Here is a 24,278-nt window from a genome sequence, read left to right as displayed (position 1 = left end):
GCGGAGCCGCTCCCGGGCTTTGCCCGGCCCCGCGATGGTGCGGAAAGTGACACGATTTGCTCGATCCTTTCCTTCCTGCTGTTCGCCACTAAAGATCCCTGCCTAGGTTTGCCGGGGTGGGGGGGGGGGGTTGAAAAAAATTAGGAAAGAACGGCAGAATACTTTGGGGGTGTGTCTGGGGTCCGGGAACGCAGGCAGAGAGTGGGAGAATTCCGTTTATTTTCTGGTTTCCCCTTCTCCCTCCCTCCCTGCTCTCCCGGCGGCGGGGGCTCGTGGCACCGCTTCCCCGCCCGGGATTAGTTGCCAGGGGAGCCGCCGGGAGTCGGGGTGCCGGGACCCGGGAGACGCCCCCGCCCCGCGCCGGGCACAGCGCTCCGCAACGCTTTTGTTTTCCCGAACCGGTCCGGGCGCCGGCCTGCGGGCCGGGGTGCCGCCGGGGCGCCGGGGCCGGGGGACAGCTCCCGCCCGGGGGTGCGCGCAGAAACAGCAAGTTTGTTAGGAGCCGGGCGAGCGCGTCGCGTTCACGTCCAAAGCTGCAGCCCTCGGCGCGGGGCTGGAGCAGGTCCCGGGCTGGCCTGTGCTCACAGCCCGGTGACCCCAGGTGCCGAGGCCGCGGGGGCCCGGGGCGAGGCGAGCCATGAGGGTGACCGGGGCTACCGCGGAGGTCCGCTCGTCCCAAGGATGCAGCAGTCAGGGCGTACGTAGGGAGGGGGTGACTCTCGGGGTTCCTCGAACTCTCAGCCCGCGGAGGGAGGACGCGCGGGGACCAGACTCCGAGAGCAGCCGCAGGTCCACGGCTGTCCTCGCCTCGGGCTTTTTGGACATGTCTAAGCAGTCCCGCCCGGTGAACGTGGCGGGGAGAACGGAGTTCTCTGAGACTCAGGGCGAGAGGTTTAGACGCCCAGTTCCCGCTCCGTGGTAACCCTGTCAGATACTCCCGGCCCCTGCGAGCAATTCCGTGTCGGCCCCTCGGTGAATTCCGCTGGATAAATCGTTGGGACTAGTAACATTTGCCTGGTGGCGTGTCATCATCAAACAGCTTTTTTACGCGATACAGAGGTATTTAGCGCGCGGCATCCTCAGCCCCCGGGCTCCCCATCACGCAACGAACTCGCAACTCCGAGTCTTGGTCAATCGACACACACACACACACAGCTGTGAGTTATATCACCCCGTGGAGAAGCTCCCTGATGCCGTGTGTACAGTGCAAAACCCAGGAAAAGGGATGTGCGTGTGTTGATGGTGTTTAGGCAAGTTAGAAACCAGGGAAATCTAGTCTTGTGCAAGGCAGAAAGGCTTTTCATCCTGCAGGAAGGGGCCCTTTTTAGCTAGGGGCAAGTTGGAAGGCATGGGTAACTTTGGCCAGAGAAGTTTGCGTGATGAAGTTTCATTCTTTGTTGGTAATACAGTCTGTTTTGCCTTAATGAGCAGGTCTTTTGTGTTTGAAACATTTTATTTTTGCTTATAACACTACTACTACCAACAATAATAAAGTAGCAGTCTTATCTTGGATAGTAAAGACATATTCCGCAGTAGTAATTGGAACCAAAAGGTCAGAAACATTTTGGCAATGAAACTGGACAAATCCTATTAAATTTATCAGTGATTTTAGGCTCCAAAAAGAAGGTAATGACTTGGATACACATTTCACTCGTCATTCTTGTGATAGTAGGGTCAGATTTAATTTAAAAGTTAAATGCTTTGGAAAATCAAGAATTATTCCAATATATTAAATCATTTTCCAATTAAGTGCTTTAAATAATTTTAGTGGGTTGTGCTGTGAATTGAATAAATTAATTTAGAAAGTCTTCAGCGTTTCTTTACTAGCTCATTGAAGTTCCTTTTAAGTCACCCGGTGTATGAGGAGCAAACTGTTCTTTTAAAATGCAAATTAGCCCTCCTTTCTATAGACTAGATGCAAGTCTTCTATTTTACTTATCCAGGGAATAATGGATTTTTAAAGGTGCACAGTCATAAGATACACTTTTAATAGTAGGAAGAGACTTCATGGAAATGTTTCTCGCAGGATGTCTGCTCCTGCCCTTCTCTGGGTAGCAGTCTACCAAATATATTTGTCACTGATCCCTACTTATATTCAGTGTACTGAGTAGGTTTGCTAGGCCCCAGAAAACCCGGGCACTAGTGTTTTCTACTCCATCATGATTAGCATTGGCACAAAATTTCTGTCCAACTCCACAGTTTTAGTTGCTTAGAATGTAGTCAACCAGAATTCATTTTTACAGTGACTCAAGTAGATCTGCAGGGATCTGAAAGGTGGGCAGAAGTTTGAAAGAGGTGAAATAAGAAATCTGTATCCACATTTAGTAAAAACAAGTTGGACCTGACTTCTCTCAGAGAGACGAGACTGCAAAGTAAACCTTGTCTCTTTCAGAGGTGTCACGAATACATAGTTTATTACAAGGAACAGTCACTTTGTCAGGTTATTTGTTTTCAATAGGATGATAAGATCATAAATTACTAATTGTCTTTATTTTAAATCTGTCAACACTTTACTAAAGTCAGTGTGCTGAATCCCAGCGGAACCAGTATCTTTCTGTGCTTCAGCATCACACAGTTGTAACTAGTTTCTCCAGTGACATGTTTTTCAATGTCAGAAGAGACCCTAATCCAGAAAATGAATATCCTCTTCCTGAAGCTTTTCTAAACTAAAATGAGGTTGTTTTACTTTGCTGACATTTTCCAGCACTGCTGCTCTATAGATTGCCAAAACACTACTGACATTGTTCAGTTAATAAACTCTGTAGGAGGAATTTCTTTGGAAAACAGTTTAATTTAGTATCGCTCTATCGTAAGAGCACATTACGTTATGAGCACATCACTACGCAAACTGGCCTCCATTTTCACATAGCCCATTGCAGGAGAAAAGTGAGAACAATGCAGCGATGCTGGTTATGGCAACTGTGCGAGGCATCTCTTACACAAACAGCCAGAACGGATGGCACGTTGCTGTATATGTAGGTCAGCCTTTGAAATAGCAGTGTAGCTCATAGACAGGACAGAAACATGTAGGCTGGAAGTAACAGTGGTCACCTCTGGCAGCTTAAAGCATGGCTATATTTCAGACATTGAGAGATGGGTACCATACTGGAGTTTCGTCTAATTAAGGCCATTTTAAGTAACAGTGTCTCCCTTAATTGAGCTGAAGGATTATAGGAGCTCACAACTGGAGTCCGGTAGTAAAATAGAGTCCTCTTTTTGGTTCTAGTTGAAGATGTCAGAGCATCAGTTTAAATATATACCCACAGAGTAATAACAGTTCCTTTCAGTTTCTTAGTGCAGCGTCATTTCTGAAGATTGTTTTCACTGATTTTATGCTAAATTGGGACAAAGAAGTGGCACTTTTTCATTTTTGCAATGATATGATGTGTTCAGTTATTGCTCAGTATCTGCCCACAGAAGGAGTAGTAATACAATTATGTTATGACATGTCTAATGACAGGGAGGCTGACCTCTGCCAGCGGTGGGAGAGGAAATAATGGTCTTTACTGTTCTCAGCGGTTGCTTCTGTGGAATCAGGTCCTGAATCTTTCTTCGGTTGATTTAGACACAAGGAAGTTCAAAACACAAACCCATACTGGCTATATACAGAGTGAAGAATAATGGGCGTTTGGAATATTGGGCTTTTATCATTGAAATGAGGGAGGACAGTGTATAATCTTTTCACATAAACATAGGAGGAAGGACCTATTTGTGATGAACTCTGCGTTAAAATGTCAGGGCTAACATTAGACATTTGATAACTTCTGAGAAAAACAAGATTTATTATCATCTCTGCAAAATCTCCTTCGAGTTTATTTTCCCATTTAGAGTATTATGTATTGTACTTTAATGTGGCAAAACTCATCCTTTCTAAAATACAGGATTTGCAAGCACATTATGATGGAGTCATTATTTCTACTTTAATAAATGTAAGAAAAAGGAGGAGGAGAAAGGGGAGGGTTGTAAGCAATTTAGAGCATCATTGCTTGATCAGTTCTCCACCCACCCCCATAACTTTTAGGACTTTGGGAAATCCATAGTCAATCCTCTGAACATCGTTAGTGTAATTAAAACTCTCATGGGAGTGTTATTAAGCTGGCATCTTTCATAAGTTTTGAGGTCTTTAAATATGTTTTAAATAAATTTATAGGTAAGAGCATAAGCCAAGCAATCCTATGGTTTTGGCCACTAAATCAGATATCATACAAAACCCTCAAATGCAGCTAGCTATCTTGACTTTGTGGGATATTTCAGTGTCATAAACTCCAATTTTAAATGTCTATGCAAAAATTACAGTTATGAGCTTTGGAGCTCATAATGTTATTTTTAACATAGCTTACATGGTTTAGTGTTCTCACAGTTTATCATATATGTTAGAAGTTACTGAGTGATGATATTAAGGAGCATTTTGATATTTTGCTTAGTTGGAAAAACTAAACTGATATTTAAATATTATCTCAGTTGCTTGTTGTAGTTTGTTTTAAATGACATGATCGCAAGGGCTTAGAACAGAGGAAAGAAGTAAGGTACTTGAACCTGAAGGAAGTAGGGAGAGTTCCAAGTTTAACAATGGTTTTCTTGGTAACCAGAACTGGGTCTCAAATGTTGGTTTTGGTGTGTGGAACTATTTCTTGTGGGCATGCTTTTTTTTTTGTGATGGGCTCAATTCAAGAAAGGGATGGGTTAGAGAACTGGGGTAGGGGTGAGAATCTTATTTAGCTATGAAGGATGACTTATTCTACTGCTTTCCAACATTTTGCTAACTTCCTAGAAAGTTGAAAAGACCCTGGGGATATTTCTCAGCTATTGGAGATCCTCCTGCCCTGAGCAGCTGCTCTGTCTGTGCGTCTGGTGCCTCCTCCCTCCCTCCTTTTCACCCCCTTCCCAAACACCCCCAATCCTGGAATGACTCCCCCTCCCCTGCTTTTCTCCTTCCCAGTCTGGGTCTGAACCTGGGAGGTGTGTACTTCCTAACCTGAACTCCTCCCTCTCCTCAGGTACTTGGCTCACCATCATGGCTACCTTGGCCGCCGTGCCCCCTTTTCTGCTTGCCATCATTGTTATCATAACCGTGTTAACAAATCCATTCTTCCTCCAGTACCTGACCTTTTTTGGGGTAAGGAAGTTGGAATCTGCCAGTCCTCAGGCCCATATCCACTTCTTAAAATCCTGAACTAGGCTACTCCCCTTTTCCCCATCTGAATGAATGACATCGGAGCCTAGAATAATAGACTAAGAAAACATAGACATGATGCTGAGAGGAAAACCATGGTGGGTATTTCTAAGCTCTCATAGTTCACCTGTCCCCGCACATGTTATGCAGTGTATTTAGAGCTTGAAATCAGCTCCTTGAACATCCCCTATCGGTGAAAAATCTTTATTTAGACTCTAAAATAGTATGAAAGTGGGACTGTGACCTCCTGATGTTCAGTTGCACATAGTAAGTTAGCTGAGCTACACTTACAGTGAGTATGTGGGTTGGCCTATTTATGTGTTCTCATCAGAATATGCATAGATGACTAAGATGGGAATAGTTGGAAATGCAGAACCTACTTAACTAATTACTTTTATCATCCTACATCTTAGCTTATCCAAACGTGAATCTCAGGGTTTCTGGGAAGTCATAAGGTAGAATATTTAACTTATACCTCAAGGAAAATTAAATATAGTTATCATGGCTTCATTAAATGTTATTAACATTTACATTTTAAAAATATTATCAGTTGTTTAAGATAAAACATATTGTATACAAGCAAATCTAAGAATCTAAAATGTATACCTTTAGGAGAAAACAAGGTTGTAGTAAACCATAGTTAATAAATACTGTGGCCCCCACAACCATATCTATAATCTTGCCTGCAAGAAGCTGCCACATGAAGCATCTAAATGTTCGAAAGCTGCCTTGTTTAAACTGAATTTAAACAAAATTTTAACATGGGGAATATTTACTTTTACCAATCTTGAAGATATTTTTTATCTTATGTACTTCCACTTTGATGTTATTGATATCCAGTCAGCTCTCCATATCTGCAGGTTCTACATCTGCAAGTTAACCAACCTTGGATGGAAAATATTTGGGGGAAAAATTTCCAGAAAGTTTCAGAAAGCAAAACTTGAATTTGCCGCGCACCAGCAGCAACTATTTACATATCATTTACATAGTATTTACAACTATTAGCATATCATTTACATTATATTAGGTATTATAAGTAATCCAGAGATGATTTAAAGTATAGGAGAGGATGTGTGTAGTTTATATGCAAATACTACACCACTTTATATAAGGGACTTGAGAAACCTCAGATTTTGGTATATGAGGGGAGTCCTGGAACCAGTCCCCAGAGGATGCCCAAGAACAATTGTATTTTCAGTTGATCTTTTTCTTTGAAGGTGCACTTTCCAGAGTCAGATAGCCTTTGTTCTCCGTTGGTTGATAGGACCAGCTGTAGACAGTGAATTTTTTAAATGGGCTGTCCCTCTAGGAAAGCAAAGCACCAGGACGCTACAGCTTACATCTGCCCTAATGAATTTGAGCATTTTTTTGGTTTAAACCATGCATGCCAAGTTTCATCCCGAAGAGTAATTTCTCATTAAAAACAGTTGAGTTATAAACTGCTTAGAAATGTGGTTTATAATGGAAGTGCCAAAAGACTGTTAATTATAGCAGTTCTTCTGTAATACTTTGAGACATGGAATTCACATTAACCTGAATGAGACTTTCCTGGTTATAACATTTTCCTCCCTATAGCATTCGTTTTGAAAATGGGAACATTATATTGCTCTGTGCCTGGATGTTGATGGTGCAGCAGAAAAGATCAGAGGAGGGTTGATGCCAGAAAGAAACCCCCTGCTCTATCACTGGAGGAGGTGCTGATATTTTCCCAGATCTCTTTAGTTTGAATAAGCAAGTAAGGCAAGTTTGCCTTCCTTGATTAAAAAGTTAACTTTTAAAATCTATCTTCAGATTTCCATTGTACTTATGAAACATCATCATTGATTTATATTTATAATAACAAAGGTCATGAAACCAATGTCACTGTTAATGCTTTTCTGTTTGTCCATTTTTCACTTTGGAGTTTTTAATGGTTCTGCATTAGCCAAGTATTTATTGTTTTTCATTCTTGAGTTATGTGCTTTGATGAAACTGTCTTGAAAGGACTCCTAAATAAACTAGGGCCGTGGTTGGCTGATAAGAAGCTTTGCTAGTGGCCAAGAAAATATGAAGTGTTTTGAGTTACTATGTGACTTATAAGTTACAAGTATCTGATCCACAGTTGTAACACTATCAGCCACTGCATGGAATACTTTTCCATTAAAGTCTTTGAGCCCCTATCTAGAAGTTACCTAGTCAGAGAAATTGGTGTGTGTGTGTGTGTGTGTGTGTGTGTGTGTGTGTGTGTGTGTGTGTGTGTGTGTTTGGGTGAGCATGTGTTTTTCTGTGTTTCTCATGGTCCTGGATATATTCTGCCCATAGATGCATGAGAATTTATCATAAATGGCAGAATCTCTCAACGTGTACAACAACAAAGGCAATTATACTGGTCAGTAGGAATGCCTCATTACCACTCCTTTTTAAGAAATGTAGCCATATTTCACATGAGACGATGCTTTTCACAATGCTAGGGCTTTAATTGGGCAAATTATACCTTAATAAGACTAAAGAACTGGATCTTTTCTGAAGAACACCTAAGCCTTTCTGAAGAAAAGACTCTTTTTGAAGATTTCATATAAAAACTGGGGCTCTTGAACCTGTGTTGACTTACCCCCTAGGCAAAATAAATATAACCCTGAAAGGATATGATTCCCTCCCGCTCTGTTTCCCATTCTCTTTAGAAGCCTGACTCTGTCCGATGTCTGGTAAAAGTTCTGAAACTAAAACCTTTAATCCACCTGTGTCCCAATCTTCCATGTATCCACAGGAGGAAATAATTAATGTTTGTATCAAGGCACCTTTATGAGAATCAAGGAGTCAACAGAGGTAGATTATTTAGAAATCACATGAGGAAAGATGTTCAAAAATTCAAACAGTGGGAGACCTTAGAAAAATACCATCTTCTCAGTCCATTTCTTCTATTTATGCTACCTTACTGAAATGAATGTCTTCCAAAGTTGTAGACTAGTGATTCTTTCAGGAAAGGAGTGAAAAGAAGAACCTTTCTAGAGGGTCAAAGGTGAATTGGGGAAAATGGGGTGTGTGTAGGTACAGCCTGTAATCTCCCTCTCTCAGATAGTGATAAGCCCCCAGGGGGCGTCTTTTTCCCTTTCTGCATTGCGAGTCAGTGCACCTAATGAGAGATGCTAGGATGGCAGCTGTTGCCTATGATGCTGTGTAAGAAGATGAAATAAAGTTGAGAATACCTGCTCCAGAGGGAAATGCCCTCTTGTAGTTCCTGACTTCAGGCAAGCAGGCTTGCCCCTCACTACCTTCCTCTGATATATGGGTCAGAGATGGGAAATATAATGTGCAAGATTAATTAAAGAATGGACCAACTGGGTCTAAAGATAGTCCAATTACATTGAAAGCATATCTGCACACCACCTGAATTCCTTAAGTCCTTTAACTCAGTTAAATGGTTAATTTGAAAAATGATGGGTAAAGTGTTATATGCATGGGCATCTCCAAGCCATTGCATAAACCAGTTCTTTCCTTCTATACCAGTATGCCTCTGCCTAAAATGCCAGGAACAATTGTATAAAGAGAAATGTTAATAATAAAGAGGCAGGATAACCTTTCAACAAAAAGTATATTTTATCATTTGGCAGATGCAGTCATGAACATTAATCATTGAAACCTGCAGATACTAGAAGCTTAATATCAAAGCTAATGATTTATTTTATGTTAATGACTTTCTGCCAGGGCATAAAAGACTGTTCATAATGGACTCTCCGCGCTGTGTTCACTTACTAAGGCTAATGGGATAATCTTTACTCTCCCCAAATTAAGCTTTTTGAAATAAATTATGCTGTTATTTTTCAAGGTAACTCTCCAAAATTTACTGCAAAACTAATCTTTTAAGAACTGATTAAAGAAATAAAGAGGAAGAAAATTCCCAAAGCAGCTTTTCTAGTTCATGAACAGTTTGACTTAATTAAAGAGAGAAAGTTTGCATGTATGCTAATATCCCTGAACCTGTAACGCCAAACAATTTGAAAGTCAGCCTTCGGTGACAAGGTCTGCCTTTGGAGATTCAGCTCCTGTAAGTACATCCCATAATAGAACCCATTTTTGTCGATTACCAGCCAATAATGAGCTGAACGGTAGTAAAACATTGAGTTGTTCACTGGGAAGTTTTAAAAATCATGTTTATAATTAGTTATAACCAACATTCTATTTCAATAAGAGATAATTTGCCTACTAAAGTTCACATAATGTGCTAATCATGTCTAGTGGTTAATAAAGGCCTCCTACCTCACTCCCCTGATGGCTATAAAAGGCTATTATATTCATGGCAGCAGTTCAGGTACAGCTGCTGTGTGTTAATAATGCATCATTGTCGCACTAATCAACACAGCAAAGGTCAGCACCCCTAAGCACCTAAACTACCTATTCTCTTTCCAAAATATTTATTAACACCTTAAAAGCATATCTGTTCATTTTCCTTAGCTTCGAGTCAGTTAATTCCACTCCAAGCTACTTATGTGATAAAGGTTTTGTAACCTAAGCGAGATTGTGGAGGAGATGAATGTAGATTCATACTAATCTTCTCCCATAAACGTGTTTCCATTTCCACAGTCATTGACTGAATTAGTGTGAGGTTGGTATAGCCACGAACCCCTTTATAATTTAGTAGGTGTGTTCCAGAGGGAGAACGTTTTCAGATTTTACATGTTATTTAAAGAGACATTTGGAAGAAAATCAACTTTTCAATAAGCAGAATCATTTAAAGTAAACAGAGCGAATCAGGAAACAGGAAGGGATATTTAAAGTCTAAACAGAGAGGAATCTGCATTAGTTTGTAGACCTGAAACAGTAGTGAAATATTATTTGCTTAATTGTTCTTTTGGCATAGGGAAGCAATAATAGTAAAAGCTTCTTAAACCATATTTTCTGCACACAACATATTCACGTGGGAATTCCATTTTGCTAGAAAATCGTGCAAATCAATAAGCCAGCACTTATCTGCATTAAAATTGGGCAGACAACAATTTATAGGCATAGAGATAGTGTAGTTCTCTTGATACCCTTGGTTAGTGTTTAAGATAATCCTTGCTTTTGTGTCCTCAGAGAGCAGCCAAAAATGTTAAGTGAACAAGATCTCGTTTTCTCATCTTGTATTATTGTCTTCTGTTTTCTGTTATTCATTTTGATAACCTTGTGTGTGTGTGTTTGTGAGAGTGTGTCTTTTTCCTTTAGGGCTTGAGAACCTTAAATGTTTCAAGAGAAGAAAAAGAAATGAAACTCAACTGTGTTTCCATCACCAAGAGAAACGCAAAAGGCGATCTGGTGGGAGGAGCTTCTATTTGTGCAGAACATAATGTACGAGGGTACATTTGTCATGCTTTAAATACATAATGCCTACAATGAAATATGTACAGGCGCAGTTGTGATCTATGAAGTTCCTGGCTCCGGTGCCATTGTTTGTAGTCTCTACGGTTGTCATACATTGTTCTTTGCACATCATACCCTTACAGCAGAATTGGACACAATTTCTAGCTTTCAGTCCTGCACCGTTTTCATTGCACAATGTACATGAGTTTGACAGGGTGTGTGTAGGAAAACTGGCAAGCAGTTGATATTTTGAAGTGGCAAGCGTTTCAGCAGCTGCCTGCTCGTGAAAAAGGGATGATAAGATATACTGTATTGTTAGTTTCAGGGACAGCATTAAGGTTTAAGCTCTGTAAAAATGTACACATTATTCGTCAGTGGTGAAGCAAGTCTTTTATGTTTTTAGAGCTTAGCTCGCTGGCTGATGTGAACTAGAATGACATTGGTCAGTAAATGAATAGGAGTACTTTGAATTTGAACTGCTGCCAATTTTGCACCAACAAAGGAACTGACAAAAGAAAGATTTTATGTGAAATGCAAAGCACACGCGATGTTTTGGGGGCGGGGAAAGGGAAGGAGAGAGAGAAAGAGAGAGAGAGAAACCCACCCTAGAGAATATTCTTTAACACCTACTTGCAAGGATACCCAATAGTTAAAACACATCCATTTTTCATGGCTCATCAGCTCCAACCTAAGCTGTTTTTTCTAATGTTCTTTAAAAACCTGTTGTATACACATAGGCTTCTAGAATCTGTTCATATGGAATTCAGAGTGTTTTTCAAAATATCATACTGTGCCCTGAAGGCCTGTTGGCAGAATATCAGAGTTGCCCACTGCTGGAGTCCCCAACTCTCTCTCTCTCTCTCTCTCTCTCTCTCTCTGGTAGTGGGAAATGGTAGTTTAATCAGTTATGGCACTTTCAGTGTGTAACGTTCATTAGCAAGGCAATTTGTCATGACTGCTAATGGTCACAGGGCATCTGCTCTCTCCGTTACAGAGCATGATAAGTAAGAAGACAAATATTTCAATATCTGATAGTATTAACTTGTTTCAAATTTATAATCCAAGGTTAGCTGCTCAAAGCAGACACAGTAGCCGATTAACAAGCATCCTGTATTCAATTTTACTGGGCCCTGTTTGTATGGATTTATGACTTTAAAGCACACTAATGTGCTATTATGAAGGGCGCACAGTCTTTGATTAGATGTTCAACAGAAACTAAGTTATGAGCAGAGTACCTTCTGGGTTCATCTGGAGAGAATTTATGTGCATAATATTTTCTGTGGAGCGCCATAAATTGAAAGGTTTGATGCATACAGTATTTCTGACATGCTAAATATTCTTCTTATGATTTAAAAAAAAAAGTCACTTTCCTATTGGCTTATAAACTGGTCAGTCACTTTTCAAGTGAGATGAGAGCCCCGATCTCTTTGAAAAGTTTGAAAATTCTAGTAAAAAGCTTCAGAATGAATTAGAAACGTCACATTTCTTCCCAGAACACTGCTTTATAAGATCATTGTTCATTGTTCTAAACGGGAAAAGTTAAAAAGATTCCCCCCAGTTGAAAAGGCTAGAATTTTTTATGTATTTCCTATTTTCTAGATATTACATCACATCACTTGCCATACAAAATCTTGACACATTTTCATTTTTAATGAAAGGCCCTAAAATTCAGAGCATAATGATTTCTTAGAAACTGAACCCAATCTTGGTTAAAAAAAAATAAATAAAAAAATCGTCCTTGCTAGTAACAAAAGCTGTTACTGTTTAAGTTCCTGTTGAGCGGTTAGTTGGTACGCTTCGCTGAATGTTGTCAAAAAGGCTTTCCTCATGATTGACAACCCGGCAGGAATGTGAATGGAGATTTTAATTGCGTATCATGTGTGCATATCAGAGCGAGTGAATTCATGACTCTGCTTAGCTCCACATCTCTGCAGGTCAGCCATGCCAAAAAAATGCTCTTTTATGCGCAATTTTTCCAAAAAGAGAAAGGTGTATGTGTATTGAAGTCATTCGTTATTCATTTCTGAAGTGAAACACTTGTGTTCCCTTAGCCTTGGAGTTTGAACGTGGAACAGAAATCCATTTGGAGATTTCTTTCTTTTACTCTTTGCACTTATACTTGGATGATGTAAATTCTTTTCTGTTACAAGTTGGGAAAAGTCTGCCAGAACATATTTTTCTTATGGCACTTGTTATATGAAGTGTGTTTATCTTTTTCCTTTTCCCTAAAGAGTACTTTGAAAAGAAAGGGAAAAAAATGTAAGCCAGCGGAAAATTTTACTGAGGTCAGTTGCCTCTCTATAACTTGCAATCTTTAGAAAAAAAATTTGGGGGGAGTGGGGAGTGGAGAAGAAAGGCTATATTTCTGAGAGGGGGAAGGACCATAAAATTGTATCTGAATTTTGGTTGAGAATAGCAAGAATACAGTGCTTATGGTAAAATGACAGTAATGAATATATGAATGTTCATTTCTTAGAAAAATAACTTCTAGGCTGAAAATTTAAAGGTCAAAGTTTCATTTCTGCTATCACCTCTTTGCCAAGATGCAACGGTGGTGTTAAACCATTTATCTTAGTTCAATGTCTATATCCAACACATGTGAAATCTTTGGAGTAAAACTTACTTTGTAAGGTAACTTTGGCTACAGTCACCCCAGATTGATCAAGAAATCAAAGTAAAATCAAAAAACTCAGCAATGAATATGCTATATATAAGTTTTCATTTGATGTGATGTGAAAATTTGGCACTTGGGTTGTAAATTTAACACCTAGCTTACTTTTCTATGTCATTTTGAATGGGTGAGAAAAAGATTGATGCCAGGGTCATTTTAAATATAACCCTAGTAATAAGTAGGGTAATGTTGAAAAGATGGTGACTTTATAGCCTTAGGATATCCCATGGGGACTTAACTTTGTTCTAGGCTCTAATATGTTATCCCAACACATTTTAGAAGGTATCGCACTGCAGGTTGATGATTCATCCCTTAGTATAGTGTTCAGTACAGGGCGATTGTTCTGGGAAGGTGCTGCTGTACCTTTAAAACACTAAGGAAGAAAAATCTATTTTATTTTTAAAAATTTAGCTTTATGTATGGGGTGACATTTTTCTAATGTTATGGAAGACTATTTTGTACTTTATACGGAGAACTCAGGCAAGAAAAAATCTATTTACAAAATGAAAAAAAAGTGCTCAGCTGAATGCATTTCACTTTTAAAGATGATATTCTGGTAATGAACTTTATCAAGCAGAGAACATTTAAGTGAAAGTGTTCAAGTAGTTCCTATTTCGGTTGCCTCACTTAAGGATGTGTCTCTGTTTCCATTATAACTTCTTATTTTCAGGTGGCTCCAATGCAGTCCCCATAAATATTTGCACAGGAATGAAATGAGAATATTCTTGCCCGAGAAGCAGACTTTTTAAAAAATTTGGAATGCACTTGTAAGGAAGCTGTGGGCTTTGTTAATAAGGCACACTTAATTCATTTTTAGACATTGAAAAGCATTTACTGGACGCCAGCTGTGTGCAGAGCCTTATGCCGAGTGGTGGGGGGCAGGGGGGGGAGGGTGGACGGGGAGAGGCACAGAGATGAGTAAGCCCTGGCCCCTGTCTTCGTGTGGCTAGTAGCCAAGAGAGGAACACAAATAACCATAACCCAGCTCTGGTACAACTGATGTGATATGGATGGAGTCTGTAGTCAAAGTGCTGGCGGTACAGAAGGAGAAGTACTAATGGATTGAAGTGCGGGAAATCCGGGTTGCTTCCTGCAGGAAGTGGCATTTTAGTTGCCCTTAAAAATCACGCAGCGAGGAGGGGGAAAGTTACTCCTATTTTTTGAACTATTTTTTTAGACTTCCTACCTCTTTTCAAAATGACTGGAGGCAACTAAAAAAACCCAACACCTACAATAAGGCTATTAATATTAATGCAGAATATGATAGCCAGGAAAAAAGATGCCCACATGTTTCTTAGCTCAGGTATTTTTCCCTATAATTAAACATTAAATTTGGCTCTTGCTTGTTCACAGAGCAAAAATGGAAATACAATGAGCAACAGAATGCTGATTGTCTGAGAGACATGTGAACACTAATTATTCATCAATTTTCCTCTCATGAAAGACAGTGAAATGAGGAAATAGATGGTGGTGTGACATCACGGGCTGTCTGATGTGGTGCCTGGGTTGAGGCTGAGGTGTCTGTAGTGAGAAATAGGGCACTAAGTTAGCAAGTTAGGAAGGTAACCAGTGCCATTCTAGAGATGGGTTTAGGGGCAGCTGGGGTGGAATTCACGTTGCTTATTGTAAGTGGGCTAACGCTTAGCCCTTATAGGAATGTACCAGAGAAAACTGCCTGGGGGAGTTCCGTGGTAAAATGAACCATTAGGTATTCACCTATTTTTTTGAAGACCTTTCCAATTATAGATGAATAAGCTTTTAGAGGTTTTATACTTCCGCCAAAAGGTTGAGATACATTAAAATCTAACTTCTTAAGAGACACAAGAGTATTGTAGTCTACCTGCAAATTCTTTTTTAAATTGATCAGCCCAATCATTAGCAAGTAATATGAATGTTTTGCTTTGTGTATAGTCTTAGAAGTGCACCTGCTGAGTTAACTTCCAAAGTTATTAGTAGTTGCTTTGCTGAAATTTCTTGTTCAGTGACAAATACGCACACAATTATTGGTAAATTGGGAAAATATAGTAAAGTATCCAAACATATACAGAAACGTCAACAGCAATTTTAAAGGTATCTCACAATCTTCAAGTAGCCACAGAGCAAAGTCCTCACATTTTTCTACTGAAGTGCCCTGATGGATTTATACCCCGAGGGGCTGGAGGAAGACCCCAGAAGTGCCTGTGAAATCTACAGAGGTCTGAAAAAGATGATGCTTCATCTTTAAGAAATATGTAGATTTTATAATATTTTCCATAATGCATCCCTGTCTGTTTTCATGTAAATATAATACTTTAAATGACTTACAGTCGAGTCCATGCTGTGCTCCAGAAGCATAGTCTATGTTATTCTAAAGTTCGGTTGCCTTGGCATATCACTCTTTGCTCTTAGGGGTATGAGTTTGAGAAACATGAAATAACATAACAGTCTTTTATCCTTATTGAGAAATAGACTGAAGGCCTTGCAGGAGTTGATATTGTTAGGTCATCTCTCCCGTAGAGATCGGAACATTTTTTTCACCCTTATTCTTTCCCTGACTTTCACTAATTCTGTTTTTGATAAGAAAGCTTGACAGAGTACTTGATCTTGGTTTAAATTGCAAGACTGTGTAGGTAGGGCTCAATAATTGCTGGTACCGTGGGCATAGAGACATTATGCTTAAAGGGAGAGAATGGTGAAGAGGGAGGAAGTCAGATATCCCATGTGTAGATGGAAGAGGAAAATCCCAGAGTCACTGCAAAACCTGACGATGCTTAGTGATGGGAAAGGTTGTCAAGAGTGGTATTATGTTGTTAGACATTAGTATGTAACCTAACCTGAAAAGAATTTGGAAAATCCAAGAAAAGGAAAGGATCATGAAGAAATCGAATGGTTACGGTGATGGTTTGGGGGTGGGTGGGAGCAGGTATAGGATAGAGCAAGACCTATAACGTAACAGATGGCTGAGGTTTGGGTTCCTTCTCTCCCGTCCTCCTTCCTTTCCTCCCTTCCTTCCACCACAGACAGACATAATTTGTAAGATGATTGACATTGTTTTCAAGATTCCTTTACACTTACTTTCTTAGATATTCTTCTACCTACATTCTCACCTGCCTAAAATGGGCTTCTGTTTCTGGGCAGCCTTCCTTTCCTGCCTTCTGCATGACCATTAGGACACCCTTCAGTGGACTGAGCAGTCTTGGAAAAACAGTAGTTCTGGTTATGCAGTACAACATGGCTAGATTTTAGGTGTGTATGCAAGGTTTCCTAACAAATGCCAATCTACTTGATGTCCATAGCACATTAAATCAGGCTTGGTTTGTTTGTTTTCCTTTACTTCATTTAAGTCTTAACCTGTTTTTGAAATGAGTTCTTTGTAAACCAGTCGGGCATGTGTAAATAATGCTATCCCCTTTAATGACAACAATATGTGTTTCTTCTAGAAACTTCATTTAGGCAGTTGAGCATTTTAGATTTTTCCTTTACCCAAATCAAGGAGCTTTTCCCATACTTAAAACATCTTTTGAAGTTTTATCTGAAATGGCAGGCCAGGGGAATGAATACTGAATATACGTGCCTGCAGTTTACACACATTTATTTGCAAGGTCCCGTAAAAGTGGAACAAAAAATTAATGAAAAGGGGAAGCAGATTCCTTATATTTGACTCCGTTGTCTGTTTCTCCATGAGTTTTGGAGCCCATGCCACAGGGTTGCTACAGACCCAGCTTCCCACAACATGGCATTTGCAAATATTGGTTAATTTATTCATTAAATATTTTCTGAGTGGTTACTATGCACCAGGAACTGTGCTAAGTGGTAGGAATAAAAAAAGAAAAAAAAAAAGTGCACTTACAGAGGTAACCATCTTAGATGCGATATAAATAATCCTACTAATAGAAGATGGGTGAAGTGAGAATCAAACGGACAACTTTCATATTTGACCTCAATGCTATTCATATTAAGCTCTGAATATCCCTGTGTTCATTCATGCATTTACCTTCTCTCCTCCTTTTCCTTTTTTTAGTCCAGATGATATGGCTGAGAGTAGACCTAGCCTTCCTTGCGCGTTCTCAAGTCTTGCTATGAGAGCATCTGATAGCCTATGGGATACGGTAACTTGGTAACTTAAACCAATAGTGATTGTTTATGAAGTAGCCCAAGGAATTAATTTTTTAAAATTGAAATTCTAATCTTGCAAATATTTAAATATTTGGAAATGTTAACTAGGTATCATTCAGAAATAAAGAATGGGGTTTATATGCAATTCTTTTTTTTTTTTTTTTTTAGTGCTTTAATGGGCTGAAATCAGTTGCTTAATATTATCCAATAATACTTTTATATTTGGTGGTGTTCTTAAGTTCGGAGGTATTTTTTTTAATGGTGAAATAATCAATGCTCATTTTGTTCAGGTTCATCGTAACGGATTTCAAAAGGTAAACACTACTGTGTAGTTTTAGATGTGTTTTTCTGACAAATACTGCATCTTCTGGGAGATAGTCATTGCAAAATTGCTTACAAAGTAATTCTGTGAATCTCATATTTTCTTACCATCTCATTTCTTACCCTAATATGGTATGGAAGCAGACTGCAATTACGCTTTCACAATTACTTTATTATATGGTTGAAATATACTCCTGAAGCTCTTATTACTTTCCATACGCCATTTGCACAGACCTGCTGATGGCTGTCAGCCGTACTTACTCAGGACAATCAGCCATTCTTAGCGGTTGTGTTTAAATTCAGCACCGCAAATAGAAAGCACCTCTCTCTCCTTGGTGATGAATTTTTAATGTTCAAGCATTTATAATAATTCAAAGGACTTCATTATAACAGCTTGCAGAATTAGGCATGTGTGTTTTAGGATGTCGGATATTTATTTGTGGTCTTTGTCAAAGAGAAAAAGAAATGAAAACAACACAGTATTAATAGTGTGTGTTTGTGTCTGTGGCAACCTCAGCATCGTGTCACCCGATGTTAGAGTTCCTTTTCCCTGAGAGAGGTTGTTTAAGATTTTCTACTTCAAATAATTCACTCAAAAGCTCTTTTCTCCATAATTGCATTTTAGGGGAAAAAAAAGACGCAACTTATTCCATGTCCATAAATGGAAACTGGAATGCCATATATTCAAATATGGAATACATTTAGATTTAATGACAAAATCAAGAAACTTTCTTTTACATTACAAAGAGAAATGTTCGCCTTTAAAAAAAAGCCAGTTCTTAGGGTCTTTGAGAGTCTTCCAAAAAGAGATTTGGTTGACTTTGAGAGCCATATGGTACAGTCTGTTACCCTCTTCAGTGGATTTTTTTCTTTACCAGTTTATTTCACTCCCAAACTGTACTTACATTAGAACAACTACATGGTAGGCCATCTTTTATAAAGTTATGACATTTAAAATATATATACTAGGAAATAGTTAAAATATAATCAGCTTATGTGTTTCCTGCTGTCACGTGCCAACAGAGTGATTGCTTCCCTCTTTGAGAAATTAGACAGATTTGAGTCAAATGCTAATATCCTATGGGTATGTGTGTTCATATAAGTCTATAATGTCCAATGTTCAGGAATATTCAGATAATTGATTGCATGCCTCGATTTTATTCAGTGATTACATTTATCAATAAACTTTTTGAAACAACATAATTGTTCATTTATTTAGTACTAAGCCATTTGGTGTCTGTCTTCCAGGTAACCTCTTACATAATTCTGATGATTAGTAATGGTAATGAAATCAGTTGATTAAATGGTCCATTTGTAGCTTTGTGTGGTAGAAAGAAGATGCAGAAGGAATCCCAAGATGTAGATGCTAATTATAGAACCACATGACGTGGGATAAGTTACTAATTTCTCATCTTTTCTCCAAAACAAGAGGCTCCATTACCTCCAATATTCTTTCCTGACCAAAGAGTCAGGGGTATCTGCTGATTTGTAAAATAGTAAATTCCATAATATCAAGAGGTCCTGCGACTAAAAACAACCAGAGGCCTCTCTATCACAGACACCAAATTTACAAGTTCAATGATGTTGCCATTCATGAAATAACCACTAGGATTCATTATAACCTGATCAGTTTAATGACTAAACAACACAGCAAAGTGGGTTTCCAAGGAGCAAATCTTAGAGCATATTTTGAACATGGTTTTAACCAGTTCCATCTTGACATCTTAATAGAAAAATGTCATTTTTAAAAATTGAGGTCACTTTAAAAAACTGAACCATTAGGCTCAATGGCAACTTCAGCTTGTTAAAGTGGCAAATGATAAACTTTTCTCTGTTGTTTCATTGTATTAGTAGGGTGAGTTAGGAAAGGTGTTTGAGAATCAGAAGTCAAGGAGTCCCAGGGAGCTGGGAAGAACCCAGGGGTTTAGCTCAGCGTGAAAGAGTAAGCCAGGCATCCACAATCAGGCATCTTGATGAATGGAAACAGTTTCTTGCCCAGCTCACGCAGGCTTATTATCATCATTATTCTATCAGGATTCTTACATTGCTGGGACAAATCCTAGCATTGCTCTTTCAGGCACCTTGAAAGACCCTATTTTAAGTGGAGAGTGTGCAGGCTTTCCAAACGGGCCTGCCTTCTATCAGTCTGCTCTCTCTTTAGCAAATAAAATATCAGCAGGATTTAAGAAGGCAAAGTTCCTGACTTCAAGAAGTTTTTGGTTTAGAAAAAAAAAAAAAAGAGTTTATACTTTAAAAATTAAAAATTTGGAGAGAATAACATAAAAGAGAAATATTCTTAGGGCTCGATTTTCAGTCATTCTTCTCTGTGCCTCAGTTTTCTCATCTGCAAAATGGAAGCAATAATACTATTTCCTTTATAGGGTTTATGGTGAGGATTAAATGATAGAAATTGTGTAAAACACCACCCAGCCTGCCTGGAACAGAAGTGTTCAGTGATCATTAATTGCTGCTGCTACAAAACTCACTCTGGCTGCATCAACATGGCCAGAGGGCCTCATGCTGTTTGTAAACATCACTTCTGAAACTCATTAACTTAGTCTTCCTTGGAGTCCCTCAGACTGGTGTTGAAGCTGGCGGCACTGTTGTAAGATCACACCAGTGCAGTCACAAGCGTGCACTTATCATCTTAGTCCAGTGGTCAGAACCGTCCCAGACATGGCATCACTTTAAGTTAGACACCTGCCCTGAAGGTGCCAGCAGGCCTCCCGAACCTCAGGTGCTCCCCCCACATATGGCTCTGGGCACCTTCAGGCAAGGCCGAGTCCCAGAACAGAAGCTGACGCATGGGCAACAGTTGGCCACAGTAAAATGTGCATCTCACCTGGGATGGCCCTCTAGCCTCATTCCCTGATACGCTTGCTGAGATGAATTTATCTCACGAATAAACTGACACTTTAGGCCCCAAGAAAAGTCAGACAAACTTCTGACCCAAGATGCCTCTAGACTTGTACACAGGACACACCAGCTGGACGCACGATGGACAGAACAGGAGGCCTTTCACTGAAAGAGACGATGCAAAGACACCAGTTACACACTTCACCTGGCTCTTAACAGTGTTTGCCCTGCAGGGGTTCCAGGTGTCCACAAATCCACAAGAGTCAACAGAACACCCCTCCTCCTACGATCCTCTGTGCCTCTCACCATCTTTTTTATTTTCTCTATAATTACCCGAAATTATATTACCATTGTCTGCGAAGCGGAAGCCAAATTATCTTTGTTTGGATTTCTGAGTGGAGTTTTAATCTCTTAACTAAAATATAGACTTATAGTGTGTGTGTGTGTGTGTGTGTGTGTGTGAGAGAGAGAGAGATAGAGTTTGGAGAACTACTTCTAAGATATTTTAGGACCATCTGAGTTTCATTGTCACAGTTTGACTATTACACATTCCATAAAAGGTGAGAGGCACTCACTTTTACGTTGGAGGTATGCACTCTCTGTGTGTTATGACTTTCAGCTTTGTTTTGAAGTTAGTAAAAAAGTGAGTAGACAAAGTACAAGGAAGTTAAGATGGGTTAGTAATGACCCGCATATTAGGGATCGAACAAAAGCTCTTCATGCTACTAATATTAGGAGTGCTAATGGGTGTTAGAAAATTAAACTAATTAAAGTCATTTTTAAAACCACGTTTGTCCATTTCACCAGGTGATAATAAGAGTGTGAAAGAGACATTACCATTCCATTTATACTTGTAATTTGATAATGAGCAATTATCCTTTAATTGGTATTCTCCCTTATTGTTTACAGGGCATTTGTACACACATTTGAAATGTATAACAACACTTGGGGGCAGAAGGAGTGTGGTAGAGTTGGATATCCGCTATACAGTAAAGGAAACTGAGGTTCAGAGCGTTTAAGTGAATTGTTTAAAATCACATGACTACTACATGACCGAATAGGAATATGCTAATGAGTGAGCTGACATAAATCCGTCTCCAGAAATCTATTCTACAGTCCATGGGTTCTGTTGAGTCCTTGAAGAAAGCAGACAACCAGCATGTCTGCCTAAACATTCAAATCATGGCTCAGGGAGAATAGCCAAGGAAATGCTAGTTTATTTCACCTTATCGAAGTCTTATTTTTAAACAATGCACAAGAATCTGCTTCTCTTCTGTTATTTTTACTATGACTTTTCTTTCAGGGTATTCTTGAGAAAACTAAATGCACGAAAAGTCAACATTGACAGTGCAAGAAAGCTCCCCTTGAAGTGAATGTTAGAAATCTTAAGCATAATTTTTCTAATGTGCTGGAATATGGGTAGAATATACCTCTGAAATTTCTATGGAAAGCTAAAAAATATGACTTTTAAAGCAGATATTTTTTATGTATCTAATTGCAAAATTAAAGTATGTCCTAAAATGAGTGACCTCAATTACTTAACAGAAATTAACAAAACCATGGAAAATACAATTATGATTAGATATAATTCCTGCTCTTGGGCACTTAGAACATTATAGGCTGTATAAGATATTTGCATAATGAGGATGTAAGTTAGTGACTAGTGACGGTGCTGTAAAAGAAATGCAAATGTTAGTAAATGTTGAATAATGGTATTCAGATATTAGGAAAAGAAATCATTATCTAGTCTTCTTCACTTGTACCATTATTTTGGGATACAATGTAGCAGTGGGCTTTTTTGTGCTGCTACCAAATATAATGACATCAGTAAGACAAAAAGGCTCTTTGAGTGTCCTTTCTTTAGAAACCAGGATGAAAGGTGACTAAAATATATGTTTCCCTTATAAAGTTGTCCGCGAAAATGTATACCTCCTTGGGGACGTAGATGACTTTGAGGAATACTGCTCATTCTTTAGAAATGTCAAACCTGTTAAAAGTACAGTCTGTGTATTTATTTCCAAATTCTGCACTGCTTCACAAATCCTTCTATACTGCAACTCATGCCAATTATTGGTTTGTCTTTTTAAAAATTTTAATTACGAAGTCTTTCAAACGCAGTAATTATTATCGCTCATAATAATAATTAAAAATTTGATTATTATTATAAACCTTTCAAGCCCAATAATTATGTAATAATTATAATACTTATTCTTGTGTTTATATTATAAATTATGCAGACATAAACAAAACAAAAGGTCAAAACATTCCCACTTTCCCCTCCAGTGCTACCTCCAGAAATAACCTCTGCCAATAGTTTAGTGTGTATCTTTCTATTGTTTTTACTATTTTTATTTAAGCATAAATGTTTATATTATTAGAGATGCATTTAACATATATTGAGTATCACAGAATCTGTAAAGCATGTAATTTTAAACCAAATTGGAATCATGCTCTGTTGTACTGTGTTTTAGTTTATCATAATTTTCCAGTAAATAATAATTTACCATCACTCTTTTGATACTTTGATGTTATAAGTGATTATTTGTCTTGTTTAGTGTAATAAGCCATAAGTAAATGCAAATGATGTGACATTCTCTGCAGGGAATTTTGTTATTGGCACTTAGCAACAGACCAATAAAAGTTGATCAAGTCTATAATTGAATCCTCCTGAGTTATTTTAAAAGGATTGAATTATTTGGGAAAAAATAGGATTTGTAGCTAAGACATGTTACCACGTAACTACTATTTAATTAAGCATATATGTACAGAAGCAAGAATGTATTTTCAAGCAGACAGGTCCCTGTTGCGAGTGCAACTGAGCAGAAAAGTTTGTACCTTACAGCAGAAAGAAAAGACTTTGTGTACATTTTCTAGGCAGGTATTCCCCCATTTGTGTAGAGATAGCTGTAAATATTTAATTACTTCGCCAGGCTTAAAGGAAACATTTTTGGAGTAACAACTTTCCCAAGAGTTGGCTCAAAAGCATTTTTAGCAACTGAAATATTTCAGTTAGAAGTAATTGAAATATGACAGAGCACTTAGGCTATGTCGAGATATAACGAAGTACATAGTAATCATTCATTGAATGTTAACTGAACATTCACCACCTTTGCTTGATTCTATTGGGAATTAAGAATAAGACACAGTCTGTTCAAGGACTTTCCACTTCTGTAAATGCTTGCACCTACATTATTTCTTAGCAACTATGATGGAGAGTGGACACGGCTATAGCGAGATGAAGCTCAGGCATAATAAATAACTGGCGGTCAGTAAGCGATGAAACCAGAATCGGAAGGAGGCTGTCACCTCAGAGCCTACACAGGAAGGACAGAAAGGTCTGGATTACAGAATGTCTACCGTGACCCCATCCCATGCCCGTGGAGAAAGTGCTCATCGGTCTCCTGAATTTTCTCGCTCAGCTCAGAGCTAGCCTCCCTTTGCCCTTCTAGATGCAGTGCTCACTGGCTTGGGTATGGATACCAAAAGCAGCTGACCACCTGTTTGCCAGTCCTTTCCAATGTTCTTTCTGCTATACCTTGTTGCTTCTCAAGAACACGCAGTTTATGTCAGAACAACAAACATTTCTAGTGCACTTATTCTGACCTAGACATAGGAGGTTCAAGGTTAACAGGATACAGTCATTGTCCTGAAAAGCTCACGGTCTAGTAGGGCAGAGAGACACATAAATAAACAGGTAAGAACAATGTACTGTGGAAGATGCTAAAGGGAGGACAAAGGGAAGCCCTTGTCGCCTGGACTTCAAAGAAGACTTCATGGAGAAGATGATGGGAAATGAAGAATCCAGTAAGAATTAGCGAGGTGAAAGGTGGGAAGTGTTTCCCAGAT

General features: G+C 38.9%; 1 protein-coding gene across 3 annotated transcripts in view; it reads left to right on the top strand.

Annotated features, from left to right (window-relative positions):
* The window catches only part of TOX (thymocyte selection associated high mobility group box), a 297,713-nt gene that overhangs the window by 1,032 nt on the left and 272,403 nt on the right, over positions 1-24,278 (top strand). The window lies entirely within an intron of this gene.

The sequence above is a fragment of the Balaenoptera physalus genome (assembly GCF_965194825.1).
Source record: "Balaenoptera physalus genome assembly, chromosome: 17".
NCBI lineage: Eukaryota > Metazoa > Chordata > Mammalia > Artiodactyla > Balaenopteridae > Balaenoptera > Balaenoptera physalus.
This window is presented reverse-complemented; position numbering and strand designations above follow the sequence as displayed.